This window comes from Lipotes vexillifer, unplaced genomic scaffold (genome assembly GCF_000442215.2).
Source record: "Lipotes vexillifer unplaced genomic scaffold, Lipotes_vexillifer_v1.1 scaffold1722, whole genome shotgun sequence".
Lineage (NCBI taxonomy): Eukaryota > Metazoa > Chordata > Mammalia > Artiodactyla > Lipotidae > Lipotes > Lipotes vexillifer.
Genome location: NW_006770421.1, coordinates 455,496 through 467,562, shown reverse-complemented (window position 1 = coordinate 467,562; position 12,067 = coordinate 455,496).

Sequence of the window (12,067 nt, the reverse complement as noted above, 5' to 3'; positions counted from 1 at the left end):
TTTTTTTTTTTTTTTTTTTTTTTTTTTTTTTTTGCGGTACGCGGGCCTCTCACCGCTGTGGCCTCTCCCGCTGCGGAGAACAGGCTCCGGGCGCGCAGGCCCAGCGGCCATGGCTCACGGGCCCCACCGCTCCATGGCATGTGGGATCCTCCCGGACCGGGGCACGAACCTGTGTCCCCTGCATGAGCAGGTGGACCCTCAACCACTGCACCACCAGGGAAGCCCTATTTATATTATTTTTATTTATTAATGTGATATTTAATCAATGCATCACCAAAAATCCTTTGAAATGCCTATTAAATGGAAAGGTATTTTTATTTCTAAATTCTTAATGATTAAAACTACATTAATACTTCCAAAGTAAATAAACTGTATTATTCTTAAAACATTACTGTGCTTCATAAACTTCTTATTAGAAAATATAGTTTAAAATAGAAGACATATCTGATTTTAAAATGTCTTCTTCTCTTGAAAGTTACCCAGTAGCAACAAGGAGTGCACAAAACAGAAACCTGAACTCCATTTTCAGTGAGGTTAGATGATCTGAGTAACCCCAAACCACAACATTTGATAAAGAGTCATCAAATGCAGTAAAGATTAAATACAGGTTAGTGGGCATACTAAACCAAGATATCCACTCTTTGCTGTAGAATTTAGACAAAACCTATAATAATTGGCACTATGGTGAGAAGTCATTCTTCCTTTATTTAAACCAATGGGGGTGTTTGTATGGTCTGATGGTTGAAGTTTTTTCCAACCAGGTTTGTCACAAAATCCTTAGAAACAGAGAAAGAGGTAGTAAAGGGAGAAACACAATTGCATCCATATTTACAGAAGTAAACTGTCATTGAAGGAGTGCAGAGACAGAAGAGAAGGCATTTTTTTATACAAAACAAGACTTCAAGGCACAAAAACAACATTCAAGAATGAAAATGGGAAGACAATGAAAAGAAATGAAATCCAAGTTTATAGAAACCAGATTTTTTAAATGGAAGAAAAAAATGCAGACATGAAGGCTGCATTTTGAAAGTTGCTGAAAGGAGGTGGACTACTGAGATCAGATGGAGGCTTGGGGGACAGTGTAGAAAAAATGTAAGGAAAAAAATTTTTAAAGATCAAATGGTTTTTACATAGTCACAAGTCATGTCACTTCTCTTATTCCTGATATTGGTAGTGTCTTCTTTTTTTTTCTAAGAGATTTATCAGTTTGTTTTCTCAGTGAATCAACTTTGGGTTTCATTGATTTTTTTCTAATTGTATTTTTGTTTTCTATTTAATTGACTGATCTTTATTTTATTTCTTCTACTTATTTTGAGGCTCATTTGCTTTTTTAAAGTTTCTTAATGTTGAAGCTGAGGTCATTGATATGAAAACTTTCTCTTTATCCTAATGTAGGCAGTTAGGGCTGTACATTTACCCCTAAGTGTTGCTTTAGCACCATCCCACAGATTTTGATCTTTTGTATTATTATATTTATTTCCTTATATTTATTCACTTCAAAATACTTCTTTATTTCCCTGTTGATTCCTTCTTTTACCCATGGATGAAGAATGGTAATGATAAGGATGAATTCCAAATTTGGGGGAATTTTCCAGAGATATTTATGTTACTGATTTTTAATTTAATTCAATATAGTCAGAGAACATAGATTGTATGACTTGAATCATTTTAAGTTTATCGAGACTCGCTTTCTGGTCCATAGTATGATCTATCTTAGTGTTATGATGCATTTGAATATAATGAACATTTGGCTGTTGTTGGATGGAGTGCTCTGTAAATGTCAGGTCAAATTGGTGGATTTTATGTCTTCTCAATCAGAAAATCTTACTGATTTTCTGTCTACTTGTTTCATCAGTTATTGAAAGATGAGTATTTAAGTCTCCAACTATAATTATGGATTTGTCTATTGCAAAATTCACTCTCGTAGGAAAAAAATGGTTGAAAGACAAGATAATGTTGACGGCATCAGTAATGTATACAACATAATATCCATAATTATTTCTTTATAAATCCACTTTGTCTTCTCTAAATATATATATATATTTATATATTTTACTTTTTATCCTTATAGTTTTACAGATGACATTTCAAAGGAATGTGTCAGTTTCTATTTTCACACTGAGGTAAAAATGCATTTAATTCAAATTGGCTAAAAAATATCCAACAGTCTATGAATCCATATCAGTTACACTTGGCAACCTGGTTGCCATGCAAACCATTTGTTTTATCTGGTCAAGAGGCAGTATGAAAGCTGGTTGACATGGTGATAATATTTCTGTTATACAATTGACATGTCTAAAAATAGAATTGCAATGAATAAAGCTCTTTTAAATCATCTTTCTAATACTCTTTTCACTGAAAAATCACTTATATAGTTACATGTGCCTATTTCACATTCTATTTAGTAATATTAGTATTGAACAAATCAATAGAGCCTTTTGTCTCTTCCAGGTAAAGATACTCTGTTTATATGATTACCGTTCTAACCATCGAGCTGAACTATGTTGCTGACCAAAATACTCTCTTTTTTCATTAAGGTAACATGATTTTATTTGTTAAATAAAATATTTATACATGAAAACAAAGAAGTAGATTCATAAATGAAGATGAGATATGCTTTTAGCCTGTGATGCTGCTAAAGACTTGTAAAGATTAACTGTAGATATTCAGGTCAAAAGAGCAGAGATTTACCGAAGAACTTTTTTTTTTTTTTTTTTTTTTTTGCGGTACGCGGGCCTCTCACCGCTGTGGCCCCTCCCGCTGCGGAGCACAGGCTCCGGACGCACAGGCCCAGCGGCCATGGCCCACGGGCCCAGCCGCTCCGCGGCATGTGGGATCCTCCCGGACCGGGGCACGAACCCGTGTCCCCTGCATCGGCAGGCGGACTCCCAACCACTGCACCACCAGGGAAGCCCTACCGAAGAACTTTTGGCAGAAGCAATGATATACAGAGTTAGACTTGAACTTTCTAAATTATAATTACCAGCAAGGGGATTATATTGCAACTATGAAACATAGATTTTCAATAAATGAAGTTAAAAGTAAAATAACTTCTTCTTACCTATAAATTTATGTGACAGTCTTCATAACAGTTACATATAGTAAGTAATGAAATGATAGGTTATACAATAGTCTTTAGTTAAAAGAACTTTTGTATTTTTATTTTGATAGAAATAAGTAAAATAAATCACTATGTGTGGGAATAAAACTCTAAAGTAAATATCTAAAACTCCAAAAGAAAAGATTTTTTAAAAGCCTTCCATGAAGATAAATTTATTCTCAATTCATTTTATGGGGTTATAGAGACATATTTGGCTAAAGTTTAGCATATGTTAGTATAACAAACATTTTGGATAAAGCCTTATTTTATGACCATACTGTGGAAAGATAGGAGCAAAAATGACCAAATGTTTCCATTTGCTGCACATCAATATTGGAGTGGGATAGCCACCTCACAGTGGAGTTCTTCATCCATCTAGAAGCATAGGGTGTGGAGATATTTTACATAAAGTGTGTCTTATCCATGCAGTGTTCCTACATGTCAAGTTTCCAACATTCTGTGGAATTTCTCCCAAAACCACACATGCATTGCTGCTTTCCTGAATTCAATGTGGTCATTTAGAAGTTCATTCTCAATACCTGACTTTGCATTCACAAAATCTCTGTAAATATTCCAGCAAACAAATCTGATAAAAGGAAACTGAAGGTATAATTAATTTTAACAAATTACATAATTAATATGAAGTTTACCAAATTATGTAATGAATTTTACCAAAGAATTACTTTAAAAAATGGTGTGCAACCTTATTATACTTTAAATATTAGGTAAGTCAAATCACAAAGTCTAAATTTAACTAACTTTGCTAGAAATGTACTTATTACTTAAACAAGATGCAGTTCATAATGATCATCACATGCTTCTAAAGTGAATCTTGAAATAAAATGAACAGATGTTTGTTTGGATCTCTGGGTACCAGTGTTCCTCTGCAGGGCCTTGAACATTTGAAGAAATAAAGCAAAGTTATGCCATGGGGCCAAAATATTGCTTATATCACTGGGAGTGGCCCAGTGGAGGACATGGCTCTAAGTTAGCCACGTGGGGTTATCAGCAGTGCTCTTCAGAGTTGGGCCATCTAACCCACACAGTCACACCAGCTCTGAACTGGGACAGGTGTTTCCGCCACTAGCACTGCCCAACAGCTGCCTATCAGCAGAGGCCCAGAAAAAGCAGAAACTTGCACTCACTCTGGCAACTCTCAAGAGGAAGAAAGAAAGTTGAGTCAATCCTGCCAAAGTTTTATTCCCCAATACACCAACCAGATAAGGCATTCCACCCCTAAAATGGGAGTGTGCTGAGAGGAAATCGTTCCTTGTGGAAATCAGGAGTGCACCGTGTAAGGATATTATTTTTAAACTTTCTGAAAGGACATAAGAGCAGATAAGTAATATGTACAAAAGAGCTCTCCAAAAGGAGGCTGATAAAAGTTATTTCTTCTTCTGGTGGGTAGCTTTACAGATTAAATGACCAAGTTTCTTCAATATACACATGTAAGAAAAAAGCAACGGGTTGAGGATAAACTAACTATACATTAAAAAACTTAAATTATATCAACTAAAAAGAAGAAATGGGCAGAATTAAACTTTAGTATTTGAGGTGCACACTTGGATGATACAATTATAAAGAAAAGCAAGGACATGATTACTGTTCCTTTTTGTATGTGGTTTTGCTTTTGTGGATGGAGATGTGTTTTTGACTGTACTGTAATATATGGCAGTTCTTCTGAGATGGCTGAGAAAAAAAGCTCTTTCTTTAACTGCTTACAAAGCTGAGTCCTTATCAACTTTTAAGTTTAGCCTGTCACATTCTCAGGGAGATCCACCACAACCATCCTATCTAAAATAGGTATTTGTTGTTAATTTCTATTCAGCCCTTTGTTTTCATCATAACACCCTTTATAACTGACAGTTCTTTTTTACATGTCTGTCTATTTTGTTTTTAATTTTTTGTCACTCTCATTCTCTACAATGTATGCTCCATGATGACAAAGATTTTTACTGTATCACTAATGTCTGTCACAGAATTGGCCTTATAACTGAAACTTGGTAATTATTGATTGAATGAGTGATTGACATTCAGAACATTATGACTCTGAAATCTTTGCTTTTAACCACTATATTGTACTTTTATCTTCAACCTCATCTATTTTCACTTCTTGTCTCACTCCCTGGACTCATAATTCTACATACATACCTTTCTATTTTTATTGATCTGTTTTCTTTTCTTTTCTTTATATCCTCATATTATCTCCTTCTTTCAATTGGCAAGCCCTAATCATTGTTCAAGATTCAGCTCAGGTGTAATTTTATCCAGAAAACCTTCCTCGATATTTCCTCTTCCTCCATGCTAGATTAGATTAGGTAGTACCTGTCTTTAATGTTCTCAGAATATCCTGGGCATAATTTCTGTCACTGCACTTGTCACAATTTCATGTGTTTACCTCTCTCACTATTCTCTGAGTAAATGTTTGCAGAACGTACGTATGGAGAAATATTGCTCAGGACCAACCTATTAATAGAGAGAGTTGTATGAAATTATCCTAATACTTGAAATCATTTCAGAGATAAAAACAGGTTTCTTAAAAATATTTAACTATGGATCAAGTATATAAATCAGGAGTACTATCATTTCTCTGAGCTAAAATGGGTTCAGTTATTTATAATTAGGTTCAGTAGCCATTTTAATTCCATGATCATACAGTTAAAGACTATAGTCTCCTCACATCAAAGAATAAAGAAAATATGGAAAATAATCTTCAATTAGTTTCTAATCGTGACTGATAGCATCCGTTAGGATACTTTTTGGCTGCAATAGAGAAAGAACTACATCTCAGAATGGCTTAAAATTGGATATTTGTCTTAAATAAAATAACCCAAAGATAAGGTGATCTCCAGGCTTATCTGAAGACAATTTCACAACGTAATCAAGTTCTTTCATCTCTCAGCTCTGCATCCTTTCCAAGTCAGCTAGTCTGACTTCCCCAGGGAGTGAAGATGGCTCTAGAAGTTCCTGAATAACTAGATAAAATTTAGAGAAGGAAGAATGGCTTTCTTTCTTCTGAGTCTTCTTTTTAAGAAGAAAGATTTTTTTTCCAAAAGCCCCTAAGAGACTTCCTCTTATGTATCATTGACCAGAACTGGGTGACTTGCCTATTTCTAAACTACTCATTGACAAGGGTAATAGGATACCAACATTTGGGCTACAGTAATTTTTAGGGATGAAAAGAATTAGAAGAATTAAACACTGTGCTCAGTATATGCCTAAAAACCTTGTGTTGAAAGAATTAGGAAACAGTAAATTAGTAAACTAAATCAAAATGCAGTTGCTGGCTATTTTGCATGTTGTAAAATCCATAAAAGTCAAAGTTGAGAAGAGAGGTGTGACTATTGCCAACACCACTGTACTTCTTAGATTTCACAAACATTAAACATACCTGCAGATAAAAGTAAGGATCAAAATGAGGAAAGCATATTGAGTATATATCCAGCTCCCTGGTCCTAGGTCACTGTACATCCCCCAAATGTAATTAGCTCACTTTCCTACTAATTAGTTTTCATTTATTTTCCCTATTAACCTCAATTCTAGAGCATTTTTACAGCCAAGATGAAAAATAAAGTCTCTCTATGCTTATAAGGTTTTTCATTTAAGACTGTGGGTGAAAGATACATTATGAATAGTATTGATTTTTTTGACCTCAGTCAAGTGACATGAAAGCTTAAGATTCATCTTCTCCTCACATTTGTCATAAATCTCTGACATGTCAATATTCTATATTTGAATGCTTTGTGCACATTAGCAATATTGTAAAATCATATTGTATTGTGACAAGGCACTAAATTTATTTCAGAGCCGGTCCATTTTAACGCTCTATGCACTATGAATAATAAAGCAGGTATTGATTCTAATGACAGATTATTATGACATTAATAATTTAATTGAAGCAAGACCTTTTTTCATTTGAAATTGGAGGGAGTTGCTAAAGAATAAAAAGCACCCCAGTTAGTTTTCCTTGTATTATAATAATGTTCATCATAATTACATGGTGTCAGTACATATATATACATATATATATATTTATATATATATATATGTCATATTGAGTTCAGAAATATAGGGATACAGTCTGTACTTTAGTCATGGCTATTTGGATTTTTAACTCTCCTTAATGATAATAGGAGCAAAGCTTATAAATTGTCTCTCTATGCTCATATAAAAATGGTTATGTATTCCTTCTCACCCCTGGCAAGACTTTCTATCAAAATGATAACAATGATATCACAGTAAAAACAAAACCAGGAGAATTGTCTAAAGAATTAGATTTATTTAAATAGAATAGAAATATAGTTTAAGGCAGCTGCTTATCCTTAATTGAATTTATTTGAAGTCCTAAGTAGCTGTGAAATTTTTGGCTGTAGAACTGCATATGAGTAGCTGAGTCACTAAATGATTTTTGGAGTATTAGAATATAATATATGACATATATCCCTGTTTAGAATTGAACTGAAATTCCATACATTAAAGAATTAGTCTATTCTCCATGTTGAGCTGTTTGTCATTATTTTTTCAAATTAGACCAAGATTTGTCTTCAAACTCAAACACACAATGCCCCTTTTAAAATTTACAATGTGATATATCTTTAAGTACCTTGATGAATATGCCCACTACCAGAGAGAGAGATGACTCTTCCATTTTTGCTCTCAATGTAGTAGGTCCCAGTTAAGAAAATAAAGGTCCCAGGGCTTTCAATATAAGATGGGGGTAAAATTATCTTTGATCCAATCACCCTTATTTCTGAAGCCAAACCCAATTATCAGTAATTAAAAAATAGAAAAGGTCAATCAATCTCCCAGGTAAGTAGGAAACACCTATAACCCAAACAAAAATATATGAAGAGAGTGCTTTAGCAGTGGAAAATGGAGTAGTGGAAATCATTGACCCTGAAAGGAGAAAAGAATAAAAAGAAATGAGGACAGTTTAAGAGACCTTTGGGAAAACATCAAGCATACTAACATTCACATTTATAGAGGTCCCTCAAGGAAAAGTGAGAAAGAGGCAGAGAACATATTTGAAGACATAATAGCTGAAACTTCCCTAACCTGGGAAAAGAAACAGACATCCAAGTCCAAGAAGCACAAAGTCCCAAACAGGATCAACCCAAAGAGGACCACACCAAGTTACATTGTAATGAAAATGGCATAAATTAAAGATACAGAGAGAAAATTAAAAGCAGCAAGGGAAAAGCAAAAAGTTATGTATAAGGAACCTCCCATAAGTCTATCAGCTGACTTTTCAGCAGAAACATTGCAGGCCAGAAGGGAGTGGCACAATATATTCAAAGTGATGAAAGGAAAAAAATCTACAAACAACAATACTCTACCCAGCAAGGCTATCATTCAGATTTGAAGGAGGCATAAAGAGTTTTAGAAACAAGAAAAAATGAAAGAGTTCAGCATGACTAACTGGATTTATAAGAAATGTTAAAGGGACTTATCTAAGAAGAAAAGAAAAGGTCACAATTAAAAATCTGAAAATTGCAAAAGGAAAAATCTCATTGGGAAAAGCAAATATACTGTAAAGGTAATAGATCAACCACTTATAAAGCTAGAAGGAAGGTTAAAAGGCAAAAGTAAAATTATCTATATCCACAATAAATAGTTAAGGAATACACAAACAAGAAAGATATAAAATAGTCAGCAGGAACACCATGACCAAGTGGGATTTATTCCCTGTATGCAGGGATGCTTCAATATTCACAAATCAATCAAGTTGATACACCACATTAAAAAACTGAAGAATAAAAGCCATATGTTTATCTCAATAGATGCAGAAAAAGCTTTGGACAAAATTTAACATCCATTTATGATTTTAAAAAAACTCCCGAAAATAGGTATAGAGGGAATATACCTCACCATAATAAAGGCCATATACGATAAGCTGAAAAATAGCATTATACTCAGTGGTGAAAAGCTGTAAGCATTTCCTCTAAAATCAGAAACAAAACAAGGTTTCCCACTCTGTTTAGAAACCTTAAAAAGTCAATAGACAAATTCAAATAATAATTTTGTATTATAGACGTCATTGAATGTGCTAATTTCCTTAATATAAGAATAAGAACTAACCAAGTCATTGAAAAGTTGACAAAGGATATAAAAGGGCAATTTATAGGAAAAAACATATTCTTTTTAAGTATATGAAAAAGCATTTGCTTTTACTCATAATTACATAAAAATTTAAAACAAAGTAATATTTTTTAGCCTGTAAAATTTGCAAAAATCAAAATGTTTGATGATGGTCTTCCCTAACTTTGAAGATGCTGTCCTACAAAGTCCTCTCTGATTGGCTACTGTCTGCCTCTGGGAAACAGTTTCTTCTACCCTCTGCTCCCCTCCTCTGCTCTAGACTGGCTCATATTCCTGCTCCACCTTGAACACATCCAGCAAGGAACCTCCAGACCTTTCTACTTGTTTTCCCTCTTTTAGCTGGTCCTTCTGAATCTATGTGTCTCCTCATCTCATTTAGCCTCAGCTCCAGTGTCACCTTCTCCAAAGGTCTTCCTTGACCACCTCTTAGGTTCTCCTACCCCATCACTCTATCCTCTTTGTCAACTTTATTTTTATTGTACTTTTTACAACCTGAAAATATTTTATCAATGTAATTGTTGACTTGTTTTTTTCATATAATATGAAGAATGTATAAACTCCGGAGTATCAGAGACATTGTCTCTATCATTCCTCTTAATAGCTCCAGCACCTGGCACAGAGCAGGTGCTCTATATCCCTGAATAAATTCATAATAGCAGCACAGCTTTGGAGAACAGGTTACAAACTGGTCGTCTCATTCACTGTTGGAAGGAGTATAAACTGGTGCAACCTAATTAGATAGTAAACTGTTAATATGTGCCTCAAATTCCCTCATCAGTATGGAGATTTTCAATTTTTGTTAAAATAAGTAATGTCCATAAACTTTTGATGCTGCATTTCCACATCTAGGACGGAACTTATTTCTACGTGTGGATTTGACATAGTTACTCGGATTTATTGCAGTAACTGTTTATAAGAACAACACACTGAAAACAACTTAAATGCCTGTCAGTAGAAGACTGACTAAATAGTGGTACACTCCCAGAGGGGATATTACTCAGCTATTAAAAAATGTTTGTGTGTGTGTGTGTGTGTGTCTGCATGCACATATGTGCAGGCTACTCTAGAAGAATCTCCTAGATATAATGCTCAGTAAAAAAATAAAAGTCTAAAAAGCTGCTTATTATTTTTTAACTTGGAGAAGATACACAAGCACATGTTTATATATATACATAACATATATTTATAAACATAAAAACAACTCATTATACTAGCTAATTGTAGTGAGAAAGACAGGGTACCTAGGGGACAGGGTGCCTGTGGGAAAGAGAATTAACTCTTGCTGTAAGCCCTTTTGTGCTGTACTTTTTTTTTTTTCTATATTGATATAACTTATTTGGTGAATTCTAAAAAGTACATTAATGAAATCACTTTGCCTTCTTTCTTACATATGTTAAATGATTTTTTTGTTGTTCTTATATGCCCAAATGCAATTTTGGCTTCTTTAACTCTATTTTCCTTATAAATTTTCTCTATTATTAAAGTGGAACAGCATTATTTTATCTGATTCATTAGAGCTATTTTTGGGGGGGAATATTTATCATAAGTTATAAGTTTTCACAAAGAAGCAATGTTGAAAAAAAACATGTACCTTAACATAATATAATGCATTTTCCTTTCTGTACAGTAAAATCATGTAGAAACAGTGTAAAATGGCTTTAAACTTATCGCATTGATGATGATGGAAACGGATGCTTTTTAAACCGTGTAACAGTCTTTACAGTGCTTTGAAATAGCCAATTAACTTACACTCCATTTTGGCTTAAGTGATTTGATAAAACATAGAATCACTCCATCAATCCTTAGTCATGAACCCTTGCTCCCTAAAGGTTATTGCTCCATCCTACTTCATTGAATTGAATGTTTCATCTGTTTATATATTAAAGCAAGTATATATTTTAACAAGCATTTTATTTAGCTCTCATTTATGTAAAATGCAATGAGAACAAGGTTGTTATGAAAATAAAATGATGTGATAAATAGTTTCATTATGGGATTATTCTGCCCTTTCTCCCTAAAATGATAAGACAGTATTCTATGAAAGGAAATTGCAGATATAAAATACAGCATTCTGTTTCCATTACTTTATTCCTAATGTTCAGCAAGATTTAATATGCAATATTTTTAAGCTCTCAGCCCAAGCTTTGTAAGTTACAAAACACCACAGGGAAGAGATGTCATGAACATTATTTTTTTTCTTTTGGCTATTGTAATGGAGCTCTTATATGGCAACAGAATCTGTTCCTTATTTTTTAATGTTATTTCAATATGGACTAGAATTTCCCCCTTTAGTATGTTTAGCAGAATTAGTTTTTCAATGAGTAGAAGTAATAGTCTTAGAGAGAGATTTTATGCTCATGAATTCCATCTATAAAGCCTGTGCTGCTCAGCCACTGCTGTTCACATGGTGATTGGACAAGTGCCCAAGGGCATAGGCACCATGGAGGGATGCTTTCACCATGACAGTTTGCTCAACACAGCCACTGTCATCTCATTAGCAGGCATAAGCATTTTTGCCACACACTGATTAATACAGTTGTACCTGGCTCTCACCATGTCATCCTAAGGATTGGAGTTGGACTTATTTTATATTCCTCCAGGCTTCTGGCCATTTAATCCATGACATAATTTGACAACAAAGTCTTCTCAAGAGGTCACCTGGTTCAGGCTCCTGCTTCCAGGCATATCAATAGTTAACGATTGAAGACGAATGGATTTCTGTTACTTTAAAAAATAGCTAACAGGGTGGTGGTTCCACAATGTGTAGCTAGCTTCAGTATTTAATCAGTATTTAGTGGAGTGAGATAACTGTTAAAGGAAATATATATATATATATATATATATATATATATATATATATATATATAT